The sequence below is a fragment of the Macrosteles quadrilineatus genome, unplaced genomic scaffold, assembly GCF_028750875.1.
Source record: "Macrosteles quadrilineatus isolate MER2022 unplaced genomic scaffold, UCM_ALF_1.0 Scaffold_7__1_contigs__length_78375512, whole genome shotgun sequence".
In the NCBI taxonomy this organism is placed as follows: domain Eukaryota; kingdom Metazoa; phylum Arthropoda; class Insecta; order Hemiptera; family Cicadellidae; genus Macrosteles; species Macrosteles quadrilineatus.
The window spans coordinates 60,789,052-60,806,813 of NW_026542600.1; the positions used below are offsets into that span (position 1 = coordinate 60,789,052).

Below are 17,762 nucleotides of genomic sequence, written 5' to 3' on the forward strand. Positions count from 1 at the left end.
CTCAAAGATTTTTAAAGCATAATAAGACTAAGTTGTAAACATATTGCGCAGGTTTTTATTGTTTGAAATATTAGTATATACTTGTGTGCACAACATATAAAAAAATTAGGAAAAAATAAATATATATATATATTTAGGTTAATTGCCCTTGAACTCTAGTAAACGCCTCCACGCTACATGTACTCAAAGTTTTTAAAGTATCATAAGACTAAGTTATAAACATATTGCGCAACTTTTTATTGTTTGAAATATTAGTACAGGGTGTTTATAAAAAAACTTTACAACTTTAAACAATCATAAAACCTTTATTTTTTCACTTACAGCTATGAAACAAAAATTAAAATTTAGGAAATTTTCTCAAGTTTTATTTACATGATAAGAAGTTTACCTAACTTCAATGTGTTTCCCGTTGTTTGCTCGCAAAAAATCAAGTCGACATTCCAGTTCTGACCAAACACGACGCAAAATTGAATGATCTATTTCATCAAACGCTCTCCTGATCTTGTGGGTCTTGAAGGAGGATTCCTATTATATCTTGTCCGAAATCTCCGTTGAACAACAACATCAGATTTCGTTTCAATGAACCACTCCACACACTGCGCTTTGATTCGTGCTTCCATTGCGATGCTAATGAGACTTTTCAATTATTTGTTTTTGTTTACCAAACAACAATGTAAGGCCATCAGCTGATTGAACTGCCAGCTGATTAAAACTTTTTGAGCAGCCCTTTCATGTGGTGTCAATAGGAAACGTTTATGTCCCATGGATCATGAATGGGAGAATGTTAAAGTTGTAAAGTTTTTTTATAAACACCTTGTATATGCTTGTGTACACAACATATAAAAAAAATAAGAAAAAATATATATATATATTTTTAGGTTAATTTGACCTTGAAGTCTAGCTAACGCCTCCACCCTACAAGTACTCAAAACTTTTAAAAGCATAATTAACCTAAGTTGTAAACCTTTCGATTATTAATTAAAAATAATACTGCTACTTATATTATTTGAGGAAAACAATTTAGATGAACAACACACATATTTTAGATTAACAACACATTTAATGTACTATTAACTTTTACGAGGGCTGTTTTTTTTTCAAGTTCCGTTTGTTTCTCCAAATAACCAGCGTAGTGGTGGGAGGCGGGGCTGCGTGTTGTGCGATTGCGCCGCTCCCCCACTACAACCAACGCCGTTGCCGGCTCCAATCCATCAGTCGTAGCCGAGCTACGGGCGAGTAAAGATGGCCGCTACGATCAATTCTCCCGCCAGTTTTGAGTTGCGAAGTGTGATTCGTTTCCTTCAAGCTGAAGGATGTAGTGCTGCTGAAATCCATCGCAGAATGAGTGTTGTGTATGGTGAACACTGTATGAGTGATAGCGCGATAAGAAAATGGTGTAGGCTATTTGCTGAAGGTCGAACAGACGTCCATGACGAAGGCGGTCAAGGACGCAAGTCGGTCGCTACTGCAAGTTTGGTTGAACGAGTTGACCAAGCGATCCGGGAGAAACGGAGGTTTACAATTGATGAACTTTCTACCGAATTTCCAGCCATTTCAAGGTCTTCCTTGTACAAGATTGTGACCACCGAGCTAGGGTACCGAAAACTGTGTGCCCGTTGGGTACCCAAAATGTTGAGTGAGGATCACAAAACGAAGCGAATGGCGTCAGCCCTAACTTTTCTGACGCGATATGACAACGAGAAAGACAATTTTTTAAAGTCTATTGTTACTGGGGATGAAACTTGGGTCCTGTATGAAAATCCAGAAACCAAGGAACAATCAAAGCAATGGATGCACACTCACTCTCCTAACAAACCCAAAAAACTCAAGCAGACTTTGACCAAGAGGAAAACAATGGCTACAGTGTTTTGGGACCAAAAAGGTGTGCTTCTGGTTGAGTTCATGCAACAGGGAACAACGATAACAAAGGAATCATACTGTGAGACTCTACATCGCCTCCGGAGAGCAATACAAAACAAACGGAGAGGAATGCTGTCATCCGGCGTGGTCCTGATCCACGATAATGCACGACCGCATAATGCCAATGTCACAAAACAACTTCTGCAAAAGTTCAAATGGGAAGTTTTCGACCATCCGCCGTATAGTCCTGACTTAGCGCCCAGTGACTATCACCTCTTTCGAGAAATGAAGGCGTGGTTAGGTGGACGACGCTTCGCTGACATCGAAGAGCTTCAAGCCACTGTAAGGGCCTACCTGAGCTCACTGGCGGCAGACTTCTTCGAGGAGGGTATAGGAAAACTTGTCTCTCGCTATGACAAGTGCCTCAACATTTTTGGTGACTATGTAGAAAAATAAGTTTAAGAAATGACGAATCTTTTGGTAATAAAATCATCTTTTTATCTCAATGTGTTTATTATTTATGGCCTATCGGAACTTGAAAAAAAAACAGCCCTAGTATATATAAAACTAAATACATTTTCTTAAAAGATCAGTATCTTCTTTCCGGAGTAGGGGCCGGAGTAGGGGGATACGGGTTTCTACTCTAATTCCTTCTTCAGAGTCATCAATTCTGTCCCTACAATCAGAAAAAGTAGGCTAATACTAATGGAAATATAAATACGATGAACTGTATTTGACTTATATAAGAATGTTCAAAATGTAGTTTAAATTTAGTTTATCAAATGTACACCTTAAACATTTTTGAAAAAGTTTCTTGGGTTCTGCCCCAGTGGTTTTTAAAGCTTCCATATTATCCTTATGTAGAACAATTATTGTCATAAGATAAGATGTTCCTTAATTCTGACCATGTTGTACAGTATGATGCAATTGCTGTTAATATTTTAGTTGCAATTCTAGCATTTATGGGTAAATAAATAAGTGTTACATAAAAATTATAAAAGATTAATTTACCGGTTAACTTCTTCTAGTCTGTCGACTCTCCCGTTATTTGGTCCCCCACCACCTGTTCCTCTTCCACCTCTTCCCCTTCCACGTCTTCCTCTCCAACCTCCTACCTCTGCCCTTCCCCGGCACCCCTAACCCCTCTTCTAGGTATTGAATGCTCCAGAGTGTAAGGAGTATCCGGATGATTCCATCGACGTCATTGTTGAAAATGTCTGCAAGCAAAGGACATCCAATTAGTAACCTTAGTTCACATTTATATTTTACACTATATGTTTTACCCCCTCTTGTGTAACATTTCTTGTGTAAACATAACCTCCTTGACGGGTCGTGTTAGTATGGTTGTATCTTAAATTTTTGTTTTTATCGTTGTTTTGTGTCGCTATGACGGATCATGTTAGCATGTTTGTAACTTAAATGTGTGCATTTATCGTGGTTTTGTGTAGATATAATTTGTTTATTTGTTGTTTTTTTTTCTTTTAAAAGTCTTCGACGTGACGACAACGAAACATAGACAGGAAGCGTAATGATAACAACCGCAGCTATAGAACAGTGGCGCGTAATAGGCTTAAAGGCCGGTTTTATGCACCGCGACAGTCGCGAGTCGCGGCGCGACTCAAGTTCTATTGAGTTAAATGGGAGCATTTATTAAACGGGTCCGCAGAATTGGCTAACTCTGGAACTCGCTAACCCCATGTTAAACGCCCTATCTTCAAATTTGGTCGATGAGAGGAACTCGCTAACTTGTTCGGTTTCGGAATTGGCTAACTCCGGAACCCGCTCTAGAGCCGGGTTAGCGAATTCGTCCTCGTACAGAAGTCGCTAACTCGGTCCCTCGGCGGAACTCGCTAACTCCCAATCAGAAGCCTCGCGGGCCGTCCAATGGGAGCCAAGCACGAAGATTTTTGGCCAGTGTTGCCGGAAGTGTAGTGCCTATATCGTATCGGTACCATAATGTCGTATCCTAGGAATAATTAGGAGTAAGAGCAACGTAGCCGATAAAATAAATATATTTAGAAGTATGTTTAATATTATTCTTATGGTTATTAGGGTAGAAAATGCATTATAGTCTTACCATAGACTAACCAACACAAGTAAACTTTACATTCTATTGTAAACTTTGAAGCTCGTTTTTCAAGTCTAATTCATGTCCGGTAACACTGATCGCTAATGTCGACGAAATTGTGTTTCTATTATTTTATAGTTAACTTCATGATTTGTTCTTTACTGTTTGGTTATATAACTAGGGTACGTGTTATAAGTTGTGATTAGAACGTTTTATTTGGTTAAACGAGGTTTTAAATTACTGAAAACAAGAAACAATTGTAAGCAAAACACGACCTCTAAAGACAGTGCACCGGACATAACTACTATGAGAAATTTAGGTACTAATATAAGGGAGTATGTTTTATATGTGGTTTTCTTACTTAAATAGTAGTTTATTGGGATGCAAAATGATAATACTGTACATTTAATTAGGATATTTTACATGTTATAAAATATCTATTTTCGTAGTCCACCATTTGTTTTTTTATTCAAATAAATACCATTTTGTTAACTTCTGCAATAAAATTATTAAGTTCATATTTTATATACTGGGCTCGTAACATTTAATCATAAAATTGAATCATAAATCATGATAAAATTTACACGTTAAACGTCATTACAGAAATGCATTGCAGTGGTAATTTATTTAAAAATAGAGCTATTGAATTAAAATAAATATTGATCAATACATTATAAATTGGTAGGCCTAATGTATTAATGGATTCCATAAAAAATTTGTCTATGCATAGATACAAATTGCAAATTTCTATTATCGTAGGCTATTAGGCCTACTGTAGTGTACAACCCGTGTCATCCTCTTAATTTTGTTTAATTAATATTAATTTTACCGGTACGTCTTTCAGTAGGCCTACTTTTTAAAAGTTTTGAGTTTTAGCGAATTTCCCTATAGGGAAGTAGCTATTACCGTAGGTGGCACGGTAAGACCTAGACCCGGGACCGATTTACTTTTTCATTTTGATGTCCCCAGAGGCCAAAAACACTATTCGTTCAAATTTGTATATATGTATATATATATATATATATATAGACTTATATATATATATATATATATATATATATACGTCCGTGAACGCGATAACTTGAGTAATTTTTGTCCGATTTTGATGAAATTTGGTTTAAAGGTGTAAAGCAGGATAAACTTGAATGAGTTCGCGAACTAGCACGATCGGACCATGGGAACGGGGCTTTACGGGGGGTTTTATGGGGTAAAAATTGGTTTTTCTCACTTTTGACCCTCAAAACACAAAATTTCCCAATTTCTCTTTAGACCTTTTTAAAGAGCTTAAAAAAACAAATAATTTAGTATATAAAAGTATTTTTGTTCGATTATAAGTAACGGAGAAAATTAAAAAAATTGTAAATTTAAAATTCCCGTGTTATTCTTATGGAGAATATTGTCAAATGTTGTAGTTTGCTTGTTTATGAATATATTTTGATCAAACTTGGCAAATTTATTTATTTTGTACTAAGCTATCAATATTTTACTCAAAAACACACTTTATTAGTTTCCTTGTAGCAGCAAACCTAGGTACTCGTTAAACCTAATGTTATTAAAATATATTTAACTGAAAATCAATTCAGACAAATGGAAATTCGCTTAGTCGGCAGGTTTGCTGCGGCGGGGGTATTTATGGTTCTAAATGGACCCAGGCGTCAGTGGCGGTTCTAGGACCTTGTCAAGGGGGGCCACCGGGGGGCTTGGGGCCCCTGAAAATTTGGAGTTTTCAAAGCCGTTTGGTGACTTTTTAAAGCCATTTTTAACACCTAAAACCTTGCCTAATTGTCCATAAACTCCGCATTTCACCTGTTGTTTGTCATGAGCAAATAAACATTTAAAAAATTAAACTATGGTGATTCCATTGCATTCATGAATTTCAAAACACTGTAGACTACGGCCATATCCTCCTAAAAAAGCCGTTGGGTGACTTTCTACAGCCAGTTTTAACGTCTAGAACTGTGTGCAAAACCTCCCATTTCCCCATTTTTATTTGTCATGAATAAATAGACATTTTAAAAACTAACTATGACGATTGCATTCATAAATCTCAAAACATATTGTAGGCTACGGCAATATCGTCCTAAAGGCTGTTTACTGACTTTCTAAAGCCGTTATTGATGTCTATTTGTGTCCAACTGTCCAAAAACCTGCCATTTCACCTGTTATTTGTCTTTGTCATGAGCAAGTAAGTAGACATTTTAAAAATCAAACTATGACGAATTTGCATTCATGAATTTCAAAAACATAGGCCTACTGTAGACTACGAAGCCATATCTCCTAATATGGCCATTTCTAACGGCTAGAACTGTGCTCAATAATTATCCTAAAACCTTCCATTTCACCTATTATATGCTTTTTATATGTCATGCAAGCAAGTAGATACGTTTTTAAACTTATGTTTTTCTACAGTCCATTTCATAGATCTGTCACAATATGTACAGTATCGAATTCAGTACCGGTAATAACATTGACTATACAAAACTTTAACATTAGTGTTTATATAGTAAATGGTAAAAGGCTACTGGTGCTACCGCTGATTGCTGATTGATGCCTGTGGCCTGTGTAAAGTTAGTGGCTAGCAGACAATTTGACAACTATGGAACATCAGGAAATCAGCTGTTTTCCCGTCCTTGTATGGTCCTTGCTCACGCGCTCGGCGCTCGCCTTTGCCCTAGCATGTCAACAGCTGACTGCTGTAAAAATTGGATGATGCGTATAACTAACTTTCCATTGCGTAATATTGTTTTATTTGCGGTGCTATTGTCCACAAAGTTGATCTATGTGGAACTTAATACTACTCCTGCCATCGCTTATTAAGTTTAATAAAATCTACATTGATGTCTGTTTTATGACATTGCGTGTTTTAAGGGTGAAATGTACGTTTAAATTTATTTTTCCAGGGTCCAAGGCTTTAGCCCCTGTAGCCCCCCCCCCTTGGAACCGCCACTGCCAGGCGTTCTTGTTTGTTACCATTTTTATGAATGGTGGCTATAGCTAAAACTACCTGATCTTATCTAAAAACAAAGCTATTGTCTATTGAGTAGCTCAGTACCGGGGAAAGGGGAACCGAGCAATGGCTTGGTATACACTCGATTATAAAAACAATATAAAGAAAACCCAACACTCAAATCAGGAAAATCCGTCAAGTCGTTGATTAAGTATCGTGAATTAAAATAACCCTGTGCCGTTTTATTATATGTACTATATCTTCCCCTATTATTTACTAGAGGTGCATAGGTGTACAATCTAAAAACTGTTTTAAAACATGTAACATTATTACTAAAAAATTCAACACATTTTAGAATTAGGCAACTATTTACTAGTAGACCTACAATGCTTTGGTTTAAACTATTAGGCCTAGATTTAGGCGTAAGCTATTCTATAATTGATATGAAACTTAGTCTATGTCATATTTTTTTACACGTAAGTTGGAAGATTCAACGACGAACATTTAATTTTAAATCTACGAATTAGTTATGAAAGTTACAATGGTTGATTACTGTATTAATTGATGGTTTTGGTTTATTACGACATTACGATTAAATTTGTTTTCCGTGTTTGAGAACTTGCGTGTATTTTAGCTTAATTTCGTAGATGTTTAATTATTTAGTAGCCTACCAATTAAACTGAATTTTCAATATTTTTCATATTTTATTATTTATTTTTATACTGATAGCATTTATGTTTAAGATCAAAATCATAAACATTTAATTAATTGGCCATTGTACAGTTAAAAAAAAAAAAAAACAAACACTTTTTCATTACTTTTTAATTGTCTTTTAATTACTTTGGGCTAGTTATCTGTTCAAAGTGGAGTTGATAACAACAAACAATAACATTTACTGTATCTTCATTGACACTGATATTTTGAAATACGGCAGTGTACAATTATTTCGTCGTGCAAGGTTGGCAACGCTCCATTCAGTGGGCGCGGCTGGGTTAGCGACTTCCAGAGTTAGCGAATTCCGCCGCGAGACAAAATCGAGTTAGCGGGTTCCGGAGTTAGCCAATTCCTGACTGAGACGGTTAGCCAGTTCCAGAGTTAGCCAGTTCCGACACACGACCGAGTTAGCGAGTTCCTGAGTTAGCCAATTCCGCGACAAACTGCCGCGTGAGCGACTCGGAGATCTCTAAATACCCGCGACAGGTTTTAGAATCGCAGCTTCAAAAAATGCTCATTAATGGCACAAGGCTTCATGTGATCAGAATGGTTAACAACTTAATAGAATGTAAAGTCTTAACTGGGACAAGTGAGTGGGGACATATTTTGATTTTGAGGATAAAAATGTGCCCGTCTGAAACTAACTTAAGTTACCTTTTAAAATGGAAAGATGCTAATTTCTGTTATCTTTGGCATTTGCAGCACAAGCCCTTTAATTAAAGATCAGCACTGTTCTTACCCAGACCAATTTCAGTCATGAGCAACTATATTGTATGTTGTTTTAAGTAAGGCTACATCTTTTAATAGGATACGCATATTCATTACGGAAAATTCTGACCAGGGTAATCTTCCTGAAGGTAACTTTAAGACTAAAATCGTACTTAGTATTCGTGAAAGTGCTTTTGTGAAAAAAATATTGTTTTTTTAGTGTTTATTTTTAAAAGTATATTCTTCAAACAGCATTGTAAGACCCTCAAAATATGCTTCATAGGCCTATTGGTTTGATATGATTGAATGTTTTGTTAAATGTATAAATGTTAAAGTGTATACCTACTTTAATTTAAAATTCGTTAGCTGGACTTTAAGCGAAAATTTACCTAAACATAGGCCTATACGTTTAGATTTTAATGATTTTTTAATATGTTATACATTCAAGTGTATACTTTAAATTAAAACGATGAAATTTTGTGGAATATCTACAACATAGTTTGATGGTTGTCCAAACATTCTTAGTACGCTGAGAACAAGCTCGTTAGCTGGACTTCAGGCTAAAATTAACCTAAATATATATGTTTAGATTCTAATGATTTTTTACTATCTTATACATTTAAGTGTATACTTTAATTTAAAACGATAAAATTTTGTGGAATATCTTCACAACATAGTTATATGGTTGACCGAACATTCTTAGTACGCTGAGCGCCAATTCGTTAGCTGGACTTCAGGCTAAAATTAACCTAAATATATATGTTTAGATTTTAATGATTGTTTAATATGTTGTACATAAAAGTATAGACTTTAATTTAAAACGATAAAATTTTGTGGAATATCTTCACAACATAGTTATATGGTTGCCCGAACATTCTTAGTACGCTGAGCGCCAATTCGTTAGCTGGACTTTACAGTGCTAGCAAAACGGGAGTGCCGATGGAGACCAGGTCAAGTCCCTTCAAACGCACGCACCCCCTCAGGTCTCCATCGGCACTCCCGTTTTGCTATCACTATAAGCGAAAATTAACCTAAATATATATGTTTAGATTTTAATGATTTTTTAATATGTTATACATTCAAGTGTATACTTTAATTTAAAATGATAAAATGTTGTGGAATATCGTCACAACATAGTTCGATGTCTGTCCGAACATTCTTAGTACGCTGAGCGCCAATTCGTTAGCTGGACTTTAAGCGAAAATTAACCTAAATATATATAAATCAATAAATAGGGTTACCTTCGTCAATCAGCTCATAGTAGTTGTAACATTGTTACGGCCGTTTCAGCATATCCATGCCATCATCAGACGTTCAGCCTTAGTGGCGTCGTTAATATACAAAAACACAAACTGTCACACCCGCCGTACACATACATAAACATAAACGGGGGTTTTTGACTAAACAGGCCTGTTGATTACACATCGTTACAACTACATTGTATGTACGTATCGTTACACCACGTTACAACTACTATGAGCTGATTGACGAAGGTAACCCTATTTATTGATTTAGTCACAAGATCAGCTCAGGGGCTAAAAAATATGGATTTTAATAATAAATATATAAGTATGTTAAATTTTAATAATTTTTTTAAATGTTATACATTTTAAGTGTATAAACTTACTTTAATTTAAAATGATAAAATTTTGTGGAATATCGTCACAACATTGTTAGATGTCTGTCCGAAAATTCTTAGTACGCTGAGCGTCAATTCGTTAGGTGGACTTTAAGCTAAAATTAACCTAAATAATAAATATATATGTTTAGATTTTAATGATTTTTTAATATGTTGTACATACAAGTATGAAATTTAATTCCATATGAAAAAATTTTGTGGAATATCGTTTCAACATCGTTAGATGTCTGTCCGAACATTCTTAGTACGCTGAGCGCTGGACTTCAGGCTCAAATTAACTTAAGATTTTATTTATATATATTTTTTTATATGTTATGCATTCAAGTATTTCCCCCATTTAAATGATAAAAATGTGTTGGAAAACGTTAACTTACAACATGTGTTAGGCCTATATTGTTAAAAAAGGTTTTAACATTCTTAATAAAATTGAGGTCTATTTCCGTTTTATTAGATTGTACACAGAATGGGTAGTGGGGGTATGGAATTCTCCGCCCGCCGTTAGCTGGCGGGTGCCCATTTTATCACCAACACAGTGTTGACATTTTTTTCGTAACCATATCGACCAATCGATTGTCAACCGATTGAACAGATCGTTTTCGATAACCAAACTCGGTCAGTCAACCACTGGATCGACGTCGACGACAAGGCGACAACGACAACCAACCGTCGACCGTTTTCTGCTGATGTCCCGCCAAGCAAGGGCAAAGCCAAAGCCAATCCTCACCTCCTAAATTGCATTCCTATCATAAAAAAATACTTCTTGGGCTTCTAAGCCTAAGTTATTATTAGCACATCCAAAAAATATGACTTATGCTTCTGAATTGTTATGTGTGTATATTCACTTTACTGTTGGGTTGGGATTGTTCAGTTAGTGAGGTCCTACATCTGCCACTTTTGTGTATCGAAATATTTATCTAGCATGCATTTGTGAGTCAAGACGGACTATTTATTTTTTATTTTGTATCGAGAGTGACATAGCCTATTGCATTGCTTAATGGCCAAATAAATAATTGAAGCAAGTTAGGCCTAATTAAATAAACACCGAGATGGTTCATTAACGAATAGGCCTATGGTAAAAGGTTTTAACTTTAAAACTTTCTATGAACTAATAAGTTATATATAACAATAATAATAGGCTGCACTTTACTTGACGTCCTACACTCATTCGAATGAAAATATCGATCGATATATCGATTAATCGATTGCTTCATTCGATATATCGTTTGGTTAGTTAGGTAAGGTTAACCTAACCTAACTAACCAAACGATATATCAAATGAAACAATCGAATGAAAATATCGAATCGAAAAAACAATCGAATGAGTGTAGGACGTCAAGTAAAGTGCAGCCTAGGTAATTATCAGTTTTATCAGGTCCGTCCAGCCAGCGAATGAATTATTGAAATATACAATATATTAAACACCCTTGTGGCTGGAAAATGCTTTAGCTACTGAAAAAACAAAAGTAGCCTTGTAATATGATACAGGAACAGGCTCTCACTTGGTTTATTTTTAAGCTTATGGGTAAATGTGTAAAAGAGGACTGGCTCAACACACTAAATGACTAAATAGTTCCTTCTCTTTGAGTTTCGAGTCAAACTACCCTGTCTTGTTTTGTTTTCCTACTTGGTTTAATAACTATAAGGTTAAAAGATTCTTTCTTTAGTTGTCAAATCATTATTTTAAAAGGTTAGGTATACCCAAGCAAGATGCGTTATTTTTTCACAAGTCCTTTTAGTGTGTTTTAATCGACAATCGATAGCAAGTGATGGTCGATACGACTACAAACGATATTGAACCGATATTTTGTCAACACTGTGGGGGTGATAAAATGGTCACCTAGCTGGCGATAGCTGTCTTCACCGTAGGTTAGGTTATGATAGTTTAATTTTATAATAGATATATTTTAAAATATCGATTATTAGTCAATATTTTCAATTCGATAGGCCTAGTTTCAATCGATATTAGCATAGCCCAGTTAGGAAACTGTACCCTGTTTAGGTTCAACTTATCAGTAATATTGGTTTGACTGTTTGAATCAACATAGGCCTAAGCCCTTGCTCCAACATTTTATGAAGACACGTTTTTAATAAAACTAGTATCAAAACAGTAAAACGTCTTACCTTACTCTTTTCTTCTTATTTTTTGCCCATTCTTCTGGATTTGTTTTTCTCTTTCGACCTCTAGCTTGAGGAATGATAAAACTTCCATAATTTTGATTCATATTGATATTAGCCTGGTGTTGGTGAATCAATTTCAAAAGCTGGGAGCTGGGAGCTGGAAGCTGGGAGCTGGAAGCTGGAATGGAATTGGAAGCTGGTGGATGGTGAACGGTGAACTCGAACTGGCGTTTGGCGCTGGGGCGCTATGTACCAGGTGTCACTAACATTAACGTTCGTTCAGTTCGTTTAACTGCCGCTAGGTGTCTCTTGTTGAATGTCCAGCTCTCGCTGTGATTTTGTACAAGCTGGTATATGACCACCCCAATTAGCTTTCTTCTCCGCAATCCGCAGTTGTATCTTTTCTTTTACCTATTGTTTGAAAAGCCGAGAGTCGTGCCTCTTACCTGAGGCCGATGATTGGCTTATAACTCTCACTAGATGTTCCCTGGAGGACCAAAACTCCAGAGACATGGCCTCACTAGAGACCTTCCCTGGAGGACAAAACCCCCACATCCACAATGCGCCGTGCTGGACGACAAAAGCTTGTGTGGTGTAAGGTTACTGAATATGGTTGGTTGTTGGGTTGTTTTATTACATTAGTTGTTGTGTCCAAACCTTACATGAATCATTAATATTTTTTTCATGAAATGAAATAATATTTTATTTCCCATTAATTATATACATATGAATACATTGTATATTTTTTCTTTCTTTAATATAATACAGCAAACATTACTAACTAGATAACTAAATAAAAATTATACTGTAGAAATAAAGCGAAAAAAATACCTTATTTAACAAAAAGGAAAAAGTTACATAGGCAGGGCCTGTGCGTAGACTCGAGTTGCGAAACGGTTAATTTAAATGGGAGGTAAAAATGTATAGGAAAACAAAAAAGATAGTATAATTTAACATTTTTATATTTGTCTTGCTTGAAACTGAATTTTTTGTGTTCTGGAATTGAATTGACGATAAAAAACTGTTTGTGCAAACTGAGGTAATTTATCAAAATCTGGTGAAGATTGAAGAGGAGAGGTGGAGTGTGGTGTTTAGTCAGTCAGTGAAGACGGTGTATCAGTGATTGTGTAGTGGAGTGTAGGGTCAACGGTCAGGTCGGCCCAACGCGATAATGGCCTCGGTATCCTCTGAACTCAGTCCTACAAGCCACCCTACAACATGCTTCTTAAATAGAGAGAGAGAGGGTGAATTTAGAATGTTGAAATTTTGATATCTGTTACACATGTTACGATAAATGATTTGGGTTAAGTGAAAGCAATTCGTATGTGAAAATGTTTTTAAAGTTTGTGGAACATTTATACCAACATTTCGAGAAAAGCGCGTATTGTGGGGATGAGTATTTTTTACAAAAATATCATCAAAGTTTTTGTACATGTGAACTAAAATAAATTTTAAAAATAACTGCCTGACTGTCAAAAACTCCCGATTCTACAAAAAGATCGTATCAGTTGAATATCTAAAGTGTTTTTTAAAAGCAACTTTAAGTATTGTTTTCTGCACTACAAAAACAGGTTGCAAGATAGTTTTGTAAACACCACCAAAAGCAATAATTCCAAAAGACAACAATGATTGAACATATGCAAAGTATGCTATTTTAATTTCTTGCTCTTCGAGAATATCACTAAGTTGCCTAAATGCATAAATATATTTACGTAATTTGTTTTTTTTTAGATATTCAACATGTTCCGAGTTCCGACCAATTCATTTGAATCAAAAACAATACCAAGATATTTGTATGAATCAACTTTTTCAATTTTGCTACAAGAACAAGAGTTATTGGAATGGCTTCCACAGACATGAATAGTTAGGTTATCAAGTTTGTATTCGGTTACCTTGCGTAATGAAATTGGCATAAATTTTGTTTTAGATATATTAAGAGAAAATACATTTTGTTCAAGCCATTTTTTTTAGCAAACAGAGGTCTGATTCTGCCTTATTTTTAACATCCTTCAAGGATGCTCCGGTTACAAATATTAGAGTATCATCAGCAAATAATGTTAATTTCCCATCTGTTTGAATTTTTGAAATATTATTCATATAAATGAGGAATAAAACAGGACCAAAAGGGTTGAACCCTGGACCACACCATTCTCCACTGGCAAAACATCGCTTGACACTTCACCAAGTGCGACAGTTTTGTAGCCTATCAGAGAGGTAGCTGCTGAACCAAGCGAGCGAGGTGCCGCGCACCCCGATAAGCTCAAATTTACGCAACAATCAACATCTGTCTACTCAGTCAAAAGCTTTTTTCAAGTCTAAAAATATTAACATACTTCGTTTTTGCCATAAATTGCCTCGTTAATGCATTTATTAATATCAAATAAAGCATCAGATATGTTTTTGTCACTCCTGAAACCATACTGATTTTCACTTAAAATATCGCATTGGTGGAGGTAAAAAACAAGTTGGTCTTAAGCGATTTTCTCTAATAGCTTAGCAATCACACTTAACAAAGAAATCGGACGATAGTTATTCATGTCTGTGCAATCATTGGATTTGTGCAATAGAATGATCTTGGCCAATTTCAGCTCGTTTGGGAATATACCAGATGTTAGGCTAAGACTGACAATGTGCAGAAGAGGAGCACATAGAGAGTGGATGTTTTCTTTAAAAACGAAGGCCGAGATACCATCATGGCCCGGCGCAGACCCTCCGCGCAGACCCTGGACGTAACGTTCTATGTCAGCGTGTGTGACCGTGTTGAATGTAAAATTCGTGTCGAGTGAGAAGTCAGCTTCGTTTACGGCTGGAGCCCCAGCTGAATTGATTGAGTTGGCCAATTTAGAACCAACTGATGTAAAAATCTTATTGAAATCGTTTGCTATTTTAGTCTTCATGTTCGCATTGTTCGAAGAACCCGGTTTTAAACTTTTTCAAATGGAAAATTTGAAAAAGTTTTTTCAATATATATTTTTGCCAATATAGTTTTTTGCCATTTCATTCGGGCAGAAATGGAGCCATTTCTGCCCGATATTTCACTAACTATGCCCCAAAATACTTTTGGTTCCCTGTTAGATTCTGAAATTTTACCCCTATAATAATTTTTCTTTGCGATTTTGATGTTTTGATTTAAAGATAGGCGCAGGGCCCTGTATCTATCTGTTAGTAATATAAAGGGTGTCCCAGTAAGAGCGCCGGATTTGAGGAGCGTCTTATCCTTATCTGTATTTCAATAGAAATTCGCAAAGCGATGTTATCAGTATTAGGTCCCATTTGTAGTCATGAATCCCTACACGACGGATCAACGCTTGGTCATAGATAAAGTGCACTACAAGTACGGAAGCTGTGCGCTATTTACGGCCGGGACAATGCACCAAATGATCCATCTGTCCGAAGATTGATTTCTAAGTTCGAATAAATTGGCTCAGTTCCATTCTGGTTCCATTCTTCATATTGTAAATTTAACATCAAAATATATGGTTTGTTAACATTTCAAATCCGGCGTCCAAGTCAAAGCCGGAGTGTCCGGCTTGAAATGTTAACAAACCATATATTTTGATGCTAAATTTACAATATGAAACATGAATCTTAAAGCATAGCATCTCCGATTAGTAATTGAGTATTATGTCTTGTAAGTGCTAAAACGCCGGATTTGAAATGTTAACAAACAATATATTTTGATGCTAAATTTACAATATGAAACATGAATCTTAAAGCATAGTATCTCCGATTAGTAATTGAGTATTATGTCTTGTAAGTGCTAAAACTCCGGATTTGAAATGTTAACAAACCATATATTTTGATGCTAAATTTACAATATGAAACATGAATCTTAAAGCATAAGCATAGTATCTCCGATTAGTAATTGAGTATTATGTCTTGTAAGTGCCAACCTGCTGAATACTGACAGGCCCGACATCTCTTGACAAAATTTGCCATAACTTTTTCACACACTTTTTTCACACAGTTTTAGTATTTTAGTATTAATTGGGACACCCTTTATAAAACGGTTGGGTTTTGATCTTTTTACTTAGCTTGTCTCGTTTACGAATTAGTTTAATGAGATCTACGGTAATCCAAGGCTTTATTTTTTTAATCTTGTAGAGTGATGTTTAATGGTTTTAGTATCAATTTAGTTTTAGTATTAATTTAGTAACTTCTTGATCAGCATTGTACGTGTTATTAAATTTACGGAAAGTAAATAAAAGAAACGTCTTATAACACTTAAAACATATATTTACGCTTATACTGTTACTCACAAGACGGTAAATATACAAAAACGATGGTAAGTGGTGATCGATTTCGATTGGACACTCCAATCATCATCCGCCTCACATTCGCCTATTGGGTCTGATGATGATTGGAGTGTCCAATCGAAATCGATCACCACTTACCATCGTTTTTGTATATTTACCGTCTTGTGAGTAACAGTATAAGCGTAAATATATGTTTTAAGTGTTATAAGACGTTTCTTTTATTTACTTTCCGTATTAATTTAGTTTTAGTATCAATTGTTTTAGTTTCAATATCAGTGTAGGAAACCTATATTATAAATGCTTTAATCCTCTAACAAATTCCATTGTTATTATCAATATAACATTGGTTAAAAATCCGTCTTTACAGTTACAACTTTTGGTTGAGAGAAAATATATAGACATGTTTTGGAACAAAATTGCTAGTCACTATAACGAATGCTAGAAGGCGGATTTTGGAATAAACAAAAAAAGGCAAAAGGCAGGTTTTGAAATAAACTTGCTATGGATAAGACCTTTAAAAAAAAACTTCAAACTTTGTCTGCATCAACCAGGAGTAGATTTTTCGGGAACAAAATAAGAATTGAAACTTAGCTAACGCCATTTTGTAATTTGGTATTAATATCCCATTTTATGATTTTTTGGGATAAGGCAGCTTTTGAAACTACACGACTCAATTATTGATCAAACTAGCGATGGTACAGCAATAAATATTTACAATTATAAATTATAAATATAATGTATGATGACAACAAGTATTGAAGTGAGTGTGAAAAAAACTGTGTGAAATTGTGCAATATCCTTGTGCCAGAGGGTATTTTGAAATTGATTTTTTGACAGGATGTTCGGACAAAATAGAAGTCATTTTGAGTAAAATATTGAAGTCAGCTACATCTTGGCGCACACCACAAATGATATGAACTGGAGCTCGGAAGAGAGGACATCCGCGTGGTTGAATCCATTGCGAAATCCCACTAAGCGTAATACATGTCGCAGCAAGGCTTCAAGTATGTCTTTTTAACCAATGGTATAATGCGACTATAAGCAGTTGCCCCATCTTGTTGAAACTATATGTTCTTGATGAAGACTTTCTACCCTTAAAGTTCGGGAATGAAACGTCTTTTATCATGTTCATGTATCGTGCAGAATAATTAACAATGACAGTTCTTTTTCTTCAAAGATTGATAGCCCATAAATCCCTTATTTTCATACAGCACACTAAACTGTGTTCCTGGTGTTTTTGTTTTCGTAACTGACCCTTTAGTCCTAAATAAGAGGCCGACCTTTAAAACTGTATTCTGCCTCGGAAGTTCACCATGACGACCAATGCAAAAGTGATGTCTAAAACATCGTTGAGTTTCCACTCTTTACCCACCACGTTGAGTTTCACAGTTCACTCACCACTTAAAAATAAAAAACATTGTATGTCAACATGCAATGATCTTTCATCCACAG

At 35.5% G+C, this 17,762-nt stretch overlaps 1 long non-coding RNA gene across 1 annotated transcript; it reads right to left on the reverse strand.

The window, feature by feature from the left end:
* Positions 1–1,104: 1,104 nt before the first annotated feature.
* Positions 1,105–12,230, reverse strand: LOC128998714 (uncharacterized). The gene is made up of 3 exons (XR_008491230.1): positions 12,058–12,230; positions 2,872–3,077; positions 1,105–2,536 (listed from the first exon to the last, which is right to left on the reverse strand). It is a non-coding gene; the product is annotated as an uncharacterized LOC128998714 (long non-coding RNA).
* Between the last annotated feature and the right edge of the window lie 5,532 nt (positions 12,231–17,762).